Source organism: Hippoglossus stenolepis, chromosome 11 (genome assembly GCF_022539355.2).
Source record: "Hippoglossus stenolepis isolate QCI-W04-F060 chromosome 11, HSTE1.2, whole genome shotgun sequence".
Classification (NCBI taxonomy): Eukaryota; Metazoa; Chordata; class Actinopteri; order Pleuronectiformes; family Pleuronectidae; genus Hippoglossus; species Hippoglossus stenolepis.
In genome coordinates this window covers 18388153-18407002 of record NC_061493.1, presented here as the reverse complement: position 1 = coordinate 18407002, position 18850 = coordinate 18388153, and positions in this window count along the sequence as shown.

The following is an 18850-nucleotide window of genomic DNA, read 5'->3' as shown; positions in this document are numbered from 1 at the left end:
CGTATGTATAGAAGTGTGATAGGGTAGGTGTAGTTTGATCATGTGTCTGAGGGCAAGAATTTCTCTCTGTTGTACATTCTCTGTTTCCCTTTGAGTTATCCTGAGTGTATTTAATGTTGTTTACCACAGTTTTTCTTTCACCTTATGGTACTTCATCTGTTTCGTCTTTATGAAGTTCTAAATAAAACAAGATTAAAAAAAAATAAAAGATTTGAGTTTTCTTTCACAATGTCAACTATGAGGCCTCAGACACATCTGCTCAACAACAAGACAAAACCAAGTGATAACAGCAGCAAAATCCTTCTAATTCAGAAATATAAGGATTTTATATTATATTAAATCATTTCATCCACATCCGCCTAAAAGTACTGACAGTATTTCAGCACACCAATCCCCAGCTATTCCAGTAAACGTGCAGCATGTTGCACCAGTGTTTGCTCCACTATTATGTAAATATGTTGCTGTATCTGCAAATTTTATATTTACGTATAATCACCAGAAATATGCGTTTTGCATGATTTCACACCACATAGCAAAACCACTTATGATATAGACTGTGCAGAGTTTGCACTTCTGCTAAGGCCGAACTCTCCTAAGAAAATGAAAAAATGATGAAGATAAATCTGCCCCTTAACCTTAATGCACACCAAAATGTTGTCCCCGTACCTCCAGCGAGTTTGGTGGTAATCGGTTAAGTGTTTATTTTATAATTCTGCTGACAAATAAACTAACAAACAGACACATCACCTCCCTGCTGGAAGGTGCATCAATTTAAGTTTTTGGGGTTAAACTGATACATCCAATAGTTTTCTTGACATTTTGGTTTTTATTATACGGAGAGAGTTAAGATACGAAAAGTAAACGCAGAAAGAGAGATATGGTATTTACCAAACAACTTGACTACAAGTTGCCCCCAATATTTTTCTACCGAATATTTATCATAGGATCAAGATTGATATTCATATATTTAAGGGTTATTCCTTTATATCTAACCACACATACAAATTGATTTAATTTGCTGATGTTTTGCTGCAACTTTGTGTAACAAAATCTGAGTTATCATTACTCACTTAAACAACAATTCTCTTCCGACCCAGAACAAAATCTACAAAATCATCACTTATCTCTGAGATTTAAAAGGAACTGATAACTGAAAAATAAAGACTTATCCCAAAAACCAAAAGTCTGTCCAGGTTGTTGTTTCTAGATGAGAGCTGAGTCCCTACAATGTGCTGCTTGCACTGGTATTTGTCTCCATAATGCAGTGACTATAGAAACTAATGATATGCTGCATGAGCACAACAATTATCATTTATACATCACAGTTCTCTAAGTATATGCAATTCAAGTCTTTTCTCAGAATGAAAGAGCTGCAGCTTGGGTGATGCGTGAAGGTATTTCCACTCTGCAGACTTCTTTATTTCAGAGTAACTGAGTCAAACTGGGCTATTTTCTCCTCCACAGCTGAAAAGTCATAATTTAGGGATGAGCTGCAGCTGTGGACTACAAGGAGTGCCCGTCTGCTTTTCACTTCAACTTTTCAGCAGCTCCCCGCACACACACGAGTCGCCTGGAGGAGACAAATCCAGCCGCTGCCGCTGCTACTGACAGTTTTAAAGGCAGATAACACACAGTCAGGCCCAGTAATGGCTTCCTGAACACAACCCACACTCGAGAAAAACCTGGGGGAAGTATGTTCCTAATTGTAGCTGTTGTCCTGTAAAGTTTGGACTTGTGCTTCATTCTCCTGCAGCACCGGAATTAAAACTGCCTGCAGCAACACACAGGCAGGATTGTCAACTGCGCTTCAGTAAGTTTAATGGTAAATTTAGTGTAAAGAATGTAGCACAGGAGGTTTTTTATCACTTCATAGTGTAAGTCGCTCAATTTATGACTCTGAATTTATGTTCATCCTCAACTTTCAGTGCAGTTCTTCCCATGTTGTGTGTTGTACTTCATGTCAAAGACTCTCATGTATTTTCAGTGTTGAGTGATGAGATGTTGGTGCAGTATAAATGTAAACAGTGTTTTCTTTTGTAAACGTGATGGTTCATATGTGCTTATGAGTTGTCAGTGTTACAATTGAGCATATGTCATTAGTTATTTATATGTAAATATATACATAAACACATAAACTGATCATTTGTACCTCAACCAAGGTGGTTCTGTCCCCCATTTTTTTCACATTTTTAAAAGACATTTTCACAGATTTCCTGGGGAGTAATCCATTGGTCTTGAAAAAAGATATCAGGCATATTTAAGGGGTTTGATGTGAAATTTGGTGCATCTTTTTTGAATGTAAGTGGACTGCTGGGCCTTGGTGGAGTAATTCTTTTGTTTTTAGGTCCTTTAATCTACTTTAGTCTAACTGTTTTGTTTCCTTCACTCATACCTCAATGAATTCATTTCTTGAAAATATCTTCAAACAGTTAAGCTGCAGTGGCGATAAGACGAAGCGAATCATTGCAGAGCTGATTCCACTTCGTTTTGGAGCGTGAAGCCTCATATTGACATGCGGCTTCCAGCAGGTGGTGCTGGGAAATTACAAGGCTGTCAGTGGTTCAGTCAGCGCTGGTCTGCCATCTGTACACACCTGCTGTCACAAGTGTCGGCCTCAATGAGTCTCTGTCTCCATCTCAGCCTGATTGTCGTGGCTGTTTCCATAAACGTCAGGGACAGATGCTGGAGGAGTCGAGTCAAGACGAAACATTTCAGCTTTTAAAACCACCAAACTTTCACAGTCAATCAACATCTCTCTGTCTTGATTAAGTAATCATACACTGATACACGTGAAAAAACATCTTCATCACCGCAGAGGAAAGTTTGATATCTTCAGGTGAGATGTATGAAAGTGTCGTCGCTCCAAATTGAATTTCATCAGAGGTCGTGTCGGGGGAGCAGAGATCAAACAGTGTGAGGAGGAGAAGAAGAAACTGTTTGCAATCAATTTCACGCCTCTCTGCAGAATAATTGCTGTGTATTTTAAACATTATGATATTAAGATAAGCGCCTTTCAGCTTGTCACACCGCAACGCCTTCAGTCTGCTGCTTTATCACGGCTGCCTGTTTCCTGTTAATTACTAAATAACTGATGATTTCATCTGCCATCGGAAAAAAAAATCAACCCTTTTCTCTCCTGCGTCTCTCTGACAGACAGACAAACCCAGGAGTGGATGGATGGACCCACTCGTATTTCAATCTTAGACTTAAAATGAGGATACAGGGACAATAGAAAAGAAAAGAGAGGAGAAACAGAACAGAAAACTAAAATCACAACAAAAAACAGATGCAGATGAATCCATACAAATATTGACAATACACAGAAATACAAATAGGCCTTCATTACCTTATAAGAGTGCTAAAGTAAATATATCAGCTGTTACATGGTCATTGTGCATAACTTAATGAGTGAAGTCTCATCAGATCCACAGTAAACGTTCACAACCTGTGGATTGAAAATTCAGTGGAGTCACACATCTGTACAGCAGGAGAACCAGGAATTACACTTATCTGCTTCATTTCTTCACAGACTGGCTGTGATGAAGAGAATCTGCCCCCAGCTCCTGAAACAGTAAGTAACTTAGTCTGTATGAAACCAGAATGTGAATATAAAGTTGTGGGTTTAGTGGAAGTTATGAGCTGTAACTGCTTCTTGACAAACAACAGCTGGGAGCAGTGACATTCCAGGATGTTGTTGTCATGGTGAGGTTGCCAAGCAACCAGCGGAGATGCATTTCACAAGTAAATGGGAGAGGAATAGACTGTTCTTCAAGAATAATCAGCAAAAAAATGAAGTAATGAATTAATACGTCTTTCTATATCCACCACTGTGATGCAAACAGTGGGTGGCACCAATTCGCCCAATGAGATGTGAAGTGGATCCACCTCTGTCAGACGGCTCTGATTTCAGAAAAGTGAATGTACCTTTAATCTTCTTCACAGAAATCATTACGGATCGATGATCAACACGAACTTAGCAAAATATCAATTTAAAAAGTCAAAGGTACAAATGCAGTGATCCTATATAGAAACATATTAAAGTATAAATTGTCATCACGTGAGGTGTCAACCATGCTTGTTATCTGAGGTGAGATCTATACTCTATTATAATGTCATAATGATTTATTGTGTCAAATGTAGCTAGCATTAGGCATCTGTGTGCTTCAGTCTATGAGTGGTTTATGAGCACAGTCACACTAGTCACACACTTACTGGACACAAATTGTCCAATATGGATGGATAGATAGATAGATAGATAGATAGATGCATTGCTGGAAAACAAATGCCCCTATATTCCCCGGACATTTATCCTGAATTATTCATGTCACAACATTTATATCTGTGTGCAACAAACCTACATCTATACATTATGCATGACGAGTTCATGGTCGGCTTCTGTTTTGAGGGACAAAAGTTTGAGGGGAAAAAAAAAACTCTAGCTGGCATTTTCTTCTCATAAACGAGTATTTAGTTTGTCCAGTTCGGCCCAAACAGTCATTTATGACCTATTCTCTTCTTTGTATGCAGGTGCACTATCATATATAATACTTGCTGCATGTAACACATACGACGCTGAAACGAACTGTTGAGTTGACCAGAGTTTGAGTGGCACAGAGATGGATGGTCGAGGAGAGTGTGGTTTGCAGCTGGTTGATGTTGGTGGCCCTCTTCTCTCTCCAACAGTTGACTGATTGAGTCTAAAGGAGCAATTTGAAGAGTGGGATTTCATTTTCTTTCCCTTGTCCTGGGTATTGCTTTTTATATGAGTGAGGCAATAAAGAGAAAAAGGTACACTATAGCCATACATTGACAGGGGTTTGTGTTGTAGCAATCTGTAGGGACCCCTGCACTGTTGCTACAGATGATAATTATGTTTTGTGCTCCGCTCTCTGCTCTCCGCATTATATTTCTATTTTAGAGAGATGATGGAAAATGCAAATGATAAGCAGAGTGGGAGACAAAAAGTTGTGAGAAAGTGAGTGTGACAGACAGAGAGAGTGAGTCATTTGAAAGGTCAGCACTGCATAAACCCTCAGTTTGTTTTTTGAATTAAATAGCCCAATGAACTTTTTGCATATAGATGTATTTTCTGCTCTAACTGATTTAATGCAGATGTTACCCAAGAGTAAGTGCGAGAGCAAAGCTTTACTCTCCAGAACATTTTCCTTTATTTGTGTGATTTCTTATCTGTTCTGCTAAAATCAAGCTGATTACATTTTCAATTTATAATTTTACATGGCAGTATAATGGTGATTTTTTTTTGCTATAGTACCATTAATGAACAAGTGGGAGTGAACCAATAACTGCACCTCTGTTATCACCCTGTTGTCCTATCAACGTTTAAGACCAACAGCAAGACCACAAACACGGAGAGAAACCCCACAGAGATTATAAACTGCTGAACAGAGCTTCCTCTGTTCCCAACATTTTCCTGCTCAAACACACCCCCCATCTAATAAATCCAGCCTTCTGTAGTTTTTCATCAAAAAAGAAAGAAGTCTGCAGCTTTGCGAAGCAGTAATTGCACTAAAAACATTGTGGAGCTTCCCCTGCCAGGCCTGTTTTTACTTCTGAATTATAAAGCAGAGGTAATTTTGTTGTTTCATCAGATTAATTTGAGTTTGTCCTGTTTGGGGAGCCCCGTGGGAGAGCTCTCTGTGAAGTAAGTCTTTCATTAAAAATTAAATATGTTCCTTTGCTTTCAATATTCTTAAAAAGTCCATCACAAAAAGCCCATCACCGCTCTCTTCCAAAGTCAGTTTTTCACCTTTATATCGTGTTGACCTTTGAACCTGAGTGCCAGTCAGAGTCTCACGGGAACAAAATAGAACAAAAACACGCAACACAGCAACTTTCTTCTTTTCAATATCCCATTACACTCAACCCTAGTGTCAATTTCTGAATGATTATCCTAATTCTGCAGCATTTGAGTTTCACAAATTTAGTCACCGCCAAAACATTGAGACTGCCTCCTGGTGGCTGGCTGTAATACAAGTCATAAACCCTGCCTCCTCCATTTTAGCAGATGTTACATGAATCAAAGTTAATAATCAAAGTACATTTGTTATCACACCGATGTACGTTCAAGTGTTTAGATATTTCATGATGTGAAAACAGGATGAGATGTCACCAATACAAGATGTCAGTGCCCATATAGGATATTTGGCTTCATTATGATTCAGTGGGAGACGCATCATCTATCTTAATATACAGTCTAATGTACAGTCTGTGGTACGAAGCCTCTTGTCAGTGTTGCAGCTGCAGTAATTTGAAGTCACCTCCTGTCTTCTGATCCTGACCAGGCAGCAGGCTCCTGGGGAAAGTCAGGCAGGGGAATGAAGGGAGGACTGTTGAATAAATGGCGTGATGAGAGAAGTTAAATCTGGTCTGTAAGGACTGCAGCCTAAAGAATGGCAGACTTTTTCTATGTGCTGCTGGGGGTTGGCGGACTGGTGGCGTACACTCAGATGAACTTCCCTCTTCCCCTGTGTGGGTCGGCCTGTGAGTATGTGCCATATTGCTTTTTGAAATGAGCCATTGATCCTTCTCAGGGGGTTTGTGTCATTGTTCTTAAAGGTGCCGTTTGTGACACGAGGGGGACGGATGGCAGGGTTTCAATCATGCGACGTGCACCACCCTCCTGTTCCTGTTCTCTCCACTGTTCTCCAGTACAATATGATAGTTCACCAAACCCACCTGGGGAACAAGGACAGAGTCACTTAGGGTTTAAGTGCCTGGATATTCAATGGGACTGGATGATATTTGTGTGTCTTATTATAATTTACATTTGTCTTGTCTACTTTGTTTGTTCTCCACAAGGTTACACTGAGAGGTACTGGGAGGTCCAAATGTTTGGGGATGGTTTGTAGCAGCATTTCTTGATGGGAGCATTGTGTCCGTTGGTCCATCTGAGGTGCAGCTCTGTGGGGGGGGACTTCAGTGGATGTGTAACGCCTGAATTGGCTGCAGAACAGAGAAATAGCTCCGTGTGGACATTGATCAAAATAAGTCAATAAAATCAGGTCTGGGCTTTCAAGAGCATTCTGGAAGGCCTTGAGATGTGATTCAAAGAAATAGAAAGAATTAAGAGAATTGTTGGTTGAGAATTGTCTTTTGTCAAGCGGCTGTTTCAAAGGTCAATAATGAATCTCGTGTTACTCATCTTTGTTTCAGCTCTGAAGCTGCCAGAGCAGCAGAATTACAAAACAGGCGGTTACATCTCTCAACAATCACCCTTTCCTCGCATAAACCCCCATAACAAGGAAGATATTGATGGTTGTCTGCTGATCTGATCAATGTTGGCTGGCCTCGTCTTTAATTCATTAGCCACATGGCGTACGGTCTTTTCAGATGCAATCTAGCCTTGAATAACATTGAGCTGCCCTGACAAGGCTTTGTCATCAATCTGTCCCAGCTCGGCGGCTCTGCCAGCAGAGAACAGACCCATGGGTAAACCTGGAGACGTCTGCCGTACATCAGCGCTGACTCACACCGAGATGAACGGGGATAGGGCAACAGAGACGGAGTGGGCACGATGCGAAGCGGTGGTTTATGTTGATATTTACACAAAGATTCAGTGGGCAGAGGGAGAAGAGACGAGAGACGAGGAGACAGAGGCAAACACACATGGACAGATGGAGACTTAGAGGTAGACTGACAGGGGAGTGAAAGAGAAAATACAGGAAGGAGAATGACAGATGCACAGACAAACATAGTGTGGGAGTTGAGGGTTGGAGAAGTCAGAGGCCTCCCCGGGGTGTTGATGGATCGCAATAATCAAAAAACCCCACCGAACTCCATTTTTGTTATTCCGCCGGCACTCCTCCGGGCCTTGTGGACAGCGATTTCAGCTGACTCGCTACAAGCACATCTCCTCGCCAAGTCTTGGCCTTGGAGCCTGAGAGGGAGACCCGGATGCTTTGGGAGTTTACTCAACTGTGTGAGCGAGCATGGCAGAGATTTCTGCTGACTGTGGCTCAGTGTGGCCTCGCACACTGCACCGTCAGAGAGCAGCGGGCTCATCATTACCTCCAATTAAACCTGCAGTCAATGAATGGAAATGAGCGAAAAAAGCACCGAGATGGTGAATAAGCTAAGTGAAAATTAGCTCTTCTGTACATTCATTACGCCCTCGGCACGGCGGTGCCACAGCGTTGCACCGCTCGGGTCTGTGAGGCACATTTTGAATTCAGTGCACGGAGACTGTCTGCAGTCTGTTTCATCAAAAGTTTAAAATGAGAAGCTTCAGCACAAGAAACTCCTGTTTCAAAGAGAAGTTTTCAAATAATCACTCTCTGTCGTGTAACTTGGGAGAAGTGGCTACATTTTACACCGTTTGTATCCCAGTTGATAAAATCTGCAAATACAGAAGATGCTCATCACAGAGTGCAAACACTGTCTTTGCAGTGCTGTTGCATTGGATATGCTGCGTGTTGAGTGAGCCACAGTCGGCAGCAGAGTGCTTGTTTGCTGACAGAGCTGTATTGGAGAAATAGCTTGTAAATTTACAAAGTAGCTGTTATTGCTTGCATTTAAATTCACACCCACAATTTAAAGTACAAGTCGTGTCAGAAATGTTTCCGGCCTCAGGAGAGCTGTTGTCACATTCCTTCAAGAGGCTCTGCAGGAAATGTTCCCGCGGCATCAAACCAGTCTTTTGGAATCTAACACAAAGTAAAGAGAAATATCAGATGGCATCTTTGAAACTTTGAAATTTTCCATCTTTGTCTTCAAAGGCAGCGATTCTGTCAAAGTGCGTCTCTGCCTCTGGGTTCATTAAACATTTCTGGCCTCAACAGAACCAATTTAATGCTACTTTTCCAAAATTCACATACGTCACATAGCAAACTCATAGAAGCTGCAGACTTTTGTTAAAAAAACAACAACACACAAATTGAAGTGGAGTGCCGAAAACAATCTATAATTGTATAACTTCATCTCACCACATATTTCGGTGTGAGCGTTTCTCTGCTTTTTAAAGCGTGTTTTATGGCCATTTCTCACTTTTTGCATTTGGTGCTCAAAGCATTTTAAAAGTATGTGAGGAGGACCCCTGTAGACTCGGAGCCCTGTGGAGTTTAATGATATTGGCCATATTACGGATGGAAAAGCAGCTACGCACTCTCACACGCACTGCTGAGCATTTGCTTTGAAGCCTATGTTGCCCAGAATATTCCTCTCAGTCTGAATTTCTCATACATGTTTAACTCCTTTGCTCTTGCTGTTGGATGGAGGCAGACTTCATGGGTCAGGCTCTTTACATCTGTCTGACCCAAATTCTCTCAGACTGCTGTCAGACACGCCGTGCGTTTATGCTGATCACATACATGTGTAGTGAAGCCATCTTTGATGCTTTCAAGGCAAGTTACCTCTCATAATGTTGGACACGGCTGATTTTACTGGATGAGAACAAAACACTGTGGAAGCATTGGGTTGTTTTCTTTGTACAAGAAAATAGAAGAGCTGGGGACATGTGTTCCCACAGCAGGATAACAGTCAGTGCAAGCAGAAGGTAGATACTGTACTATAGTCCTGGACTATATATATGTTCCTCTCTTCAGCATTCTGAATTCCACAACACATTTACTGAAGGTCAGTAGTGTGCTGCAGCGGAGCAGAGGAGAGCAGAAAGCAGATGACTTATCCTTTGTCTGTGAAAGCAGCACACCATCATCTTTGTGAGACCAGGATAACTGGCAGAGCCATTTTTCCATCTTCGACTCAATGGCAGAAACCTTGGACTCCCAGTGTTTGTCAGCAGGATGACTTATTCGCTGCCCCTTTAGGTGCATCTTTGCCTGATGAGTTCCAGTGTTGTACCAATATTTTCTGTGATATTACAAATCTTGCACGACATCGAGATAAACTTGTAGTTTACAACTGATCAGACAAAAAGTATAGCTAACAAAACAGGCATCCACCTGGTCTTCACTTCCTCCCACTATCTACAAATGAAGCCAAAATATCCCAAATATGAGTGGTGCCATTTGCGCATTTGAAGCCAAAGTCTGTGCTTTAGTGGTCAGAGGATGGGGGGCTAGACTTATTGTGGAGCTAGCCAGCAGGTGGCGATCAAGACACTTTGGCTTCATCTTTGGGGAGCAGTCATATCGTCCATCTTTGTACAGAGTTGAGCGTTAATCATTGAACTAGAGGTGTTGGTCAGCATATTTCTTTACCTTTGGGTTAGCTTGCTCAGCTGTGTGTACCTTCGTATATAAATCTTCTTAACTAACCCTTGGAAACAAAGCAAATGCACATGTTCATCTACCAACACATCCATAACTCACATATATTGAAGAAGTGTCACAGCAAAATTCACTCACACGTCTTTGCTAAACAACCGCTTGATGACGCACAACTCACAGAGCTATGACTGTCCACCATTTCTTATAGTTATATTACTGATGCAGGGCAAGTGCTCTCAGAATTATCAAGCTTGCAAACTGTCACTCAGCAATTTCACCATGAAACTTCACCAGGTGCTCGAAGGCCAAGTTTTTATTTTAGCTTCTGAGCAAAATGTCGGCTGTAGCTTCACAATAAATAAATAAATGTGAGATTGGTATCGACCTTCTCTCCTGACTTTTTGCAAGAAAATGAATAAGCATTTCGTAAAATCTCAACTGACTCTTTCAACAATTCACATCAGCAACAACACAGTATGACATGAAAACCTTCTGCCCGTGCTCCCCATCACTCCTACACAGAGACACATTGACAGCTCTCCTAATGCACTCTCTGTGCTGCTGCGTGTACACCTTCTTTTCTCTCACACAATCATTCTTATCTCTCCAGGTTGCTTATTATTTGCTTTATTTTAAAAATCAATGCACCGCGGTGTCTCGGGGTCTACTATGGTTGTGAAAAACCCTGGAAAATTGCGGAGCTGATCATTATCACTGTAGTAGGGCTTTTTTATCATGGAGTTTACATGCTTTTTATTTGGAGCTGACCGGTCTGCAGCTAATGAAACACATGCTTGGCAGATGTCAAGGTTAGAATGTGCTTGGAGGAATTCACTTTCTGTTTAACAAGCTGTGGAGAACATTCCTCACAGTAGAAGGGAAAAAAACTGGGATGTGTGCCGACCAGGGTGCATGTTCTTTTAGAGCAGATTTGGAGGAAGAGAACATGCATCAGAAGGCGTATGGCACCATGAAACTTTCCGTATATATATATGTTTGCAACACAGACTGTACATGAAGATGGACAACGCACTTCCTCCCACTATCCACTAAGCAAAATATCCATATAGCCCTCGAGCCAGAATCTGTAGAGTAGTGATCGGAGGATGGAGCAAGGTCCCGTCGATCATGAGCCCTTCTCACCTGTCAATCATTACATTTCTTTTTTAAAGCATAAAACAGCTAACTAAGCCCAAAATTACTGATAAAACACTTGGATAAAATCAGCCAGCCACCTGGGGGCGATCGACAGGCGATTGAGAGGTTTCACTTCAGCTGATGTCATGTCATCCATCTTTATAAACAGTCAATGTAGTTTTCTTCAAGTTCTCAGGTTGTGTAAAAGAAAGAAGAACCTGGTTCTCAGGGGTTTATTGTTGACAACGTAAACAGAATCATGAATTTTGATGACGCTGGCTGATCTCTCTGTCTCTCTCTTGTGTTCAGATTGGAGGCAGCTGCTATGAAGATGATCATTTTCAAGGTTCAAGTTAAGACGGAGTCCTGCTCCCTACTGAAACTCATAAAAGACTCGTCCTTGTCTTTTCACAGGCAACATGTGGGAGAGAAGCACCAACAGGGAACGAAGAGAAGGTAGATTTCTTTTCTGAAGGTGTGAGTGCTACGAGAAGAAAAATTTAGGGAAATACATATTCTCTGGTTTTCGATGCACTTAATAGTTGTCGATTTCAAGAGAATTTCAAAACATGATGATCAAGTTTTCAGCGATCGTTTTGGAACAACTCGATGTGTTTGGGGAAACTATCTCAAACTATAGCGAAGATGCTGAGAGTGACATTTTCAGATTTATGCCACCGCGGAGGCTTCAGCTACTATTTGACAGTAACAACCCTTCAGCAGAGCAGCTCTCCCATTAGTGCAAGGTCTACCATTACCTCTCAGCTGCTCTTATTTGCACAAAGTGGTCCTTACAACTCGTTTGAAGGAGAGTGGCCTCGGACGTCTGTGTATGTTCCCACCTCGCATCTTTATGCAGGTTGACTTGTGTTCGTTTTCATTCTTTTCTCATTATTATTTTGCCGTTGTGTTGTTTGACGTTGATACAACAACAACTCTCTGAAAATTAGCAAAGCTGTGTCTTTGTAATGAAGAACCACCAGTGGGCACGATACTGCAAAATTGCCCACCTGTTGCTTGCTGAAACACACACACACACACACACACACACACACACACACGTACACAATGGGAATTGCTTTGCTCTTTCACTGATGGATAATAAGCTGCAGCAACATTCATAATGGGAAACGATCAACTATTGAAATGTGTGCGCCTCGAGTTCTCAATATATGAAATAAATACACCTGCAAATCACTAAGGATTCTTATCCTCAGCCAACCCTGCTCTGCTACTAGTTGTAACTGATGATTTATTAATATGTTCTCACTAATAACCCTCACAGTCATGCCCAGTATCTTATGGCCTGCGAGGAGAAGGATTCAGTCACGCTCTGTCCACCCCTCACACCCTGCAACCGCTCAGGGGTCAGCGTCAGGTCAGTCCAACAGAACCTGTTCAATAATTCAGGCGTCGGACCGGAGGGCTGGGACCTGCATGTCACACACAATGAGGAAGCACCAGCACACGACACTAAACTCCAGCCAGGCACTCAGCTCATCATCAGCTGCCAATGGGTAATGAACCGAAATGACCTGACATGAGCAGAGAGGGATAAATTAAGTGCGGTGGGACTGCAGGGCATACACAAAGGATATCTAGTTTAGGATCACTCCTTAATCCTTATCAAATGTTTATATTCTGCTGCATCATTTAAAGGACATGTTTGACATTCTCGCCTCCCATTGCCAAAAACCCATCCTTAATGTCACTGAACATAGAAACACTGGATAATTTAGACCATCATACACAGTTTAGATTTATGTTATGGCCACTAGCGTCCATTATTTCAGCTTCATTCCTGAGAAATAATGTTTTCTCTGTCATTTTGGCTCTGCGGACGGGACTAAACGCGAAAAATACTCATTAACCTTGGCTGCTGTTGCTATGGTGAAGAAACCCGTCAGAGACGGAGCAATCAAGAGTTGGCAGCTGATTTAAAATGTACTTTAATCTGTTTTCTCAATGATATTCTACGACTCTTTTTAACTGTCACCTGTCATGAGAACTTCTGGATTCATCATGCAATTTGATTATTGAAGAAATGCACCATGGGAGTTCATTCTCACTGGAAATTATTACCAACACGTGACATCAGAACCTTCCTCGGCAATGCGTATTCCAAGCGAGCGTGAAGATGCGCTGAGAGGTTTTGACAAGTTGTGAATTTCAAGTCCCCGCAGGAAGCTTAATAATCACCACATGAGCCCAAACCAAGAGCGGAGGGAAACGAGCGCGAGCATCAAACTTCTCCATCGGCCAAATTAATCAGGAGCCTGAGAGAACTCTTCAGAACGCAGGCTAGCATCAGTTCTAATGACTGTGAGCCGGAGCACAGTGTGTCCCTAATTGAACTTTAAACACTCGAGAAAGACAAGGAGAGAAGGGGTACAAAAATAACACGGTGTACCCATCTCTCTTCACACGGCAGAGGGGAAGTTCAAGCTGAATTCTTCCCGGGATACGAAGAGACGACTTCCCGACGGGGTTAAATGTGCAGAATTAGAACGAGAGTCAAGGCAAATCCTCAGCGTCTGCGCTCCACGTTTCTGTTTTTAGAGCAGGTACAATGTTTAGACTCTATTCTTACCGACTGGGCATTTTCAGGGAGCGAGTAACCATTGTGCAGTGAGACTTTGCTTAGTGCAATAGCTACATATTCCCAAGCGTGCCATAATACATCATGGAGTTTGCATCGCAGGCAAGTCGGGAGTTTCACATTTGCAATTCATAGCAGCCCCCACACACACACACACACACACACGTTTGCTCACTCTCTGGGGTAATAGACTGCGGTCACTGATGAGTCCCTGGGGTGTCCGGAGTGAATCCTTTCTCACGTCTGTATCGATCGGCCACGGAGTCCTACCTGATTTACATTGACAAGAGCATTTTGGTTCAAATGAAAGTAAGCGTGTTTTCCAAATTAGAAACTCAGGGGACGCGCTGCTCTGCAAACAGACAGCTGGGAAGGTAAACACTGACATTAGTATTGAGTGTCGGTGAGGAAGGCTGACACCGCTACTTTTGCCTCATTCCTTCACGGGCAGTGGTCATTGAAACAAAGTGTGTCCTCATGCTGCTATAGGACAATAACTCTTCTGTCATTCTCGAGTGAGCACGGGATTTTTCTACAAGCACGGTTATTCTGCTCTTTTGAAATAAAAATGTTTGAATGTTCCACTTTGTTTGCACTGAAAATCATATAATTACTAATTTCTTACTCTGTTACTTTCACTCTTTTATTTCCTATTCTTTGTGTTTACTTTATTCTCTATGTATATTTTATGTAAAGCACTTTGAATTACCTTGTTGAAACGTGCTACACAAACAAACTTGCCCCGCCTTATGGAATTATGTGACCTCAGCTCATTCATCAAAAACTAATTCTACTGACCTTGATTGTTTGGTCACTTAATGGTAATCAATTTTCTTTTAATATATTATTACCTCCTCTAGGCACCTATTTTGTAGCATTTAAATGCTTCTAACTTTTTGGCACTTACAAAGTGGGAAACACAACATTAATATAGATCATTAGTTACCACTTTAAAAAAATAAAACCTTAGTAAATGCTTGAGTGTACCAGGCAACCTCGTGCATGTAGGTCCATTATCATCCATTCCCCTGACTCATTGGCTGATAAATATCACCGGCCAGCTGCTAACTGTGGCTGTCTGTGTTTTGTCGCCTGGCAGGAAACATCCAGGGAGACTTTGGGTTTATCTACCAGCTGGAAATGTTGCTGTTCAGTGTGTGAGAGTGAATGAAGGGGACAGGTGATAAATGTCTGTTGTTCCCTCATCACAAACACCTTTTACCTTATCTGCATTGATTTGATTAATTGTTAATATAGAAATATTGATTAGTGTATCTTTTAAACACTGAACCTAAACAGTATTAGTATTGATGTAAGCAGGAGAACTCTGCATGGTGTTTTAAACATTTATTAAAGTTTCAGTTGTGACCAGACGAGGTGAATGAGTTAGTATTCCATGTAAATTCACAGTATGGTACAGAGACCCCCAACATATGGGTGGCCACATTGAGAAGTCAAATGAACAGATGGACTAAACCCCACACAGTCGTTTAGTTGTCAGGGCTCATTTAAGAGTCACTGTCATAGGCTGTGATTCTAAAAGTCAGTGTTGCTTTTTAATTTTATTGCGACTCTATGAGGGAGAAGAGTTTAGCATCAGGCGTGTTTAGAGCAAATGCAAATCGCAGCTTTACACAGTCATGATCAGGATATTAAACATTTCGCCCACGTAGATGGAGAAAGATCATGAGACGTCCAAATCACATCGCACTCACAAAGACACGGAGGAACAATCTGCTTTGAAGCAAAAACATTGACTTGAATTCCTATCTGACAGGGGGCAGATGAGGTAGTGAGGCTGATTGAATTATGTTGTTGATGCCGGCTTTGCGTGGTATGAGACAGAGCCGGCAGCTCGGAGAAATGTGAGGCCGAAGAATGACAGATGCTGAGAAATGTCGGTGTTTAAACACGTTAAAATGTTACGCTTCGTCAGTGACACGCACGCTGACAGGTGCATGGACCAAGTCAAGAACACACACACACACACACACACACACACACACACACACACACACACACACACACACACACACACACACACCGAGTTGTGTCTCCATGACTTCAGAAGACATACATTGACTTACAGTGATTTCTTACAGACTTACTCTAACCTTAACCAATACTTGCTTAACCCTAACCCTTAACTTAACTTAAACTTGAACCTAACCTTAACCTTGATATTTTAAACTTTAATGATTTACATAATGGGGACATGATTTTTGTCCTCACAAAGACGACAAGTCCCCATAATGTGACAGATTTAGGTCCTCACAACATGAGTAACACCTAGACCACACACGCACACACACGCACACCCCCACACACACACACATCTGTAAATGACCTTTTGGCTAATCATTATTTTTGAGTAAGCAGCACAAATGGCATGAATCTCACAGACAACCAAATTACTTTTCAATGCAGAGTAATTTTTCTGAGAAATGGCAGCGTGTGCAACGAAATGGCTGAAAAATGGGGTATGAGCAAAACAGAATAAAAAGATAGTTGACAGAGGGAAACATGCAGCAGAGGACAAGCACTCAAAATTTCCTCAGAGCTGTAATTTAGACGCCATTAAAATGTGGTATTTTTTCCCAGAGGACCTTGAATAATACTGGCTGCATTAGTCTTTTCCTGGGCAAAGCTTTTGGTATATATATATATCTATATATATATATATATAGATATATATATATACCCCACTCAGCCACCAGCTTTCCCTTCTATTTTCAAATATCCTAAATTGGATTTAATAGCTCCAATCAGAGAGGGGATAGTGAATCCCTGCTGCTAATGCACTATTCCTGTTTGAAAAAGGGGATATTTTCAGTCCTTTTGCCTTTAACGTCGCATTATATGTTCTCTTACCCATCATTATTACTTGTCAGAGTGCAGACCCATGACTTGACATGATGCTCGGATCAAATTCAGGTCTTGTCTCCAACAGGCTTCACTCAAAAACACACACACATACACCTTGTGTGCGGATTCATGGCTTGGAGTTACAGCGCCAGCAAAGACAAGCTGCATGCCAGATACTGTTGGACTATCCACACAGAGCTCGGGATCCCGGCCAGAGAATTACCATGTGTATTGGGGTGGAGGAAGGTGGATAGAGATGAATAGATACAGAGATCCTTAGTCACACTGTGCTGGAGCGGCATCTGCTCTGAGATTTGTGTGTGACACTGAGCGGAAAGGAGGTGTGTGGTTTTTCTGTTTGCTTTAAAGGAGAATGTTGCCTGCTATTCCTGCAGCGGCAGATCTGATGGTCTGAGACGTGAACAGACATCTCCTCACATGACATCGACAAAGACAACTCCCATTAGGGAGCTGGCAATGTCCTGATGCTTAAGTCGACCTCAGCATCTTCTTCCTTCTTTTTGAAACTGTTGGATAATCCATTTTTATAATACTTCTTAAATAACTACTTTGATGTGACAGGCGTCGCTCGTTGTACAGAAGCCACAAGCAGTGTGGCAGCTTGCCTCAGCGCTGTTGGCATTTTAGCATCTTCAAGCTCATTGTTTTGGTTTTAAAACCAGAACTGTTTCAGTCTTATAACTCATAGTGTTGTTTTTGCCCACAGGGAAACAGCTCTAAAGATTTCTCCAGCCCAGCAACTGGGCAAACTTACAAAGTTATAGTTACCAAATTAGTAAATTTAGGTATAATGACTTATTTACCTGCAAACATGGAGAAATGTGTGGAGTTTGTGCAGTTATTGTTCTTTGAAATGTTTTGATACTAATGTCGTTGTACATTTACTTAGGTAACATTTTGAATCTGTGACTTTTGCTTTTACATCTACCTTTGCAACATCATTTAAACACATTGTTAGACTTTATCACCTTCCTAGATCACACCTCATAAACTCACAAGACCTCCAAAACATGATAAATGCTGCTCCTCTGACGTTCGGCAGAATCTATCGAACAATTCATCCTCGTGAAGGAAAACAAAGAACTTTGAGGAGGAAGCGCGCTGCCCTTGCATCTGTCTGTCTCTGCCTATCAGCCCCTTAAGAAGTCATTGATCCATACAGACCCTTTGCTCATTTGCCCGGCCGACGCTGCAGCAACAACAAAGACTTCTGTTCCTCCCTGACAGCATGACCACTCATGTTTCTGTCAGGAACGGGTAGGAGCCCCGAAGCTGTCCACCTCACGGAGCAGGATCAAATGAAATGAGAAGCCAGGCTGGAGTCTAAGTTTAAAATACAAAGCCTCGTATATACGTCCTGGAGTTCCCTTAATGCTGTGGAAGCTGCTCAGTCAGTCTCACCTGTGGGCTGCAGGCAAACTCATTCACTGACAATCTTATAACTCTGTCAGAGAACTTACCGGAGAGTTGACCCCCTCACTGATGATCAATGCTCTCATGAGGTTCAATAGAAACTCAGTTGATTCGTCTTTGAAGTAGATTTTGACGAGAGGGAACCACGAGGTTGGGATTTCAGTCATTCTCTGGATGTTAACAGCCAGAGAATGACTGATGATCAAAGATGATACAGTCAAATCTATGTAAATAAAATAACAGGCTGTAGCAACGTAATGAAAAAAGATTGTTTCTGGTGCAACAAGATATTTCCTTTTTTGTGACGGTTGCAGTCGTGAGTTAAAGGCTGGTTTTTAATGCAGAAGTTTTCAGCTTTTTCAGCTTGTTACCACTTGAGGTGATGTCTGTGTTGTGATTTATTCGATGGAAATGGCCATGAATGTTTTTGGAGGCAATCTCTGCTTATTCTGACAAAACAAAATCAAAATCAAAATCCCAGTCTATTCCTTGCATATGTGGAGCCTGGAGAGGTCTAGACACACCCTTATAAGGAGGGGTCCCCCAAAAGTGGACGTAGGGGCACAGAACTCTATCAAATATTCCATATTTTTTACAATCGAGATAGTGGTGGATCTTGGACTGAGTC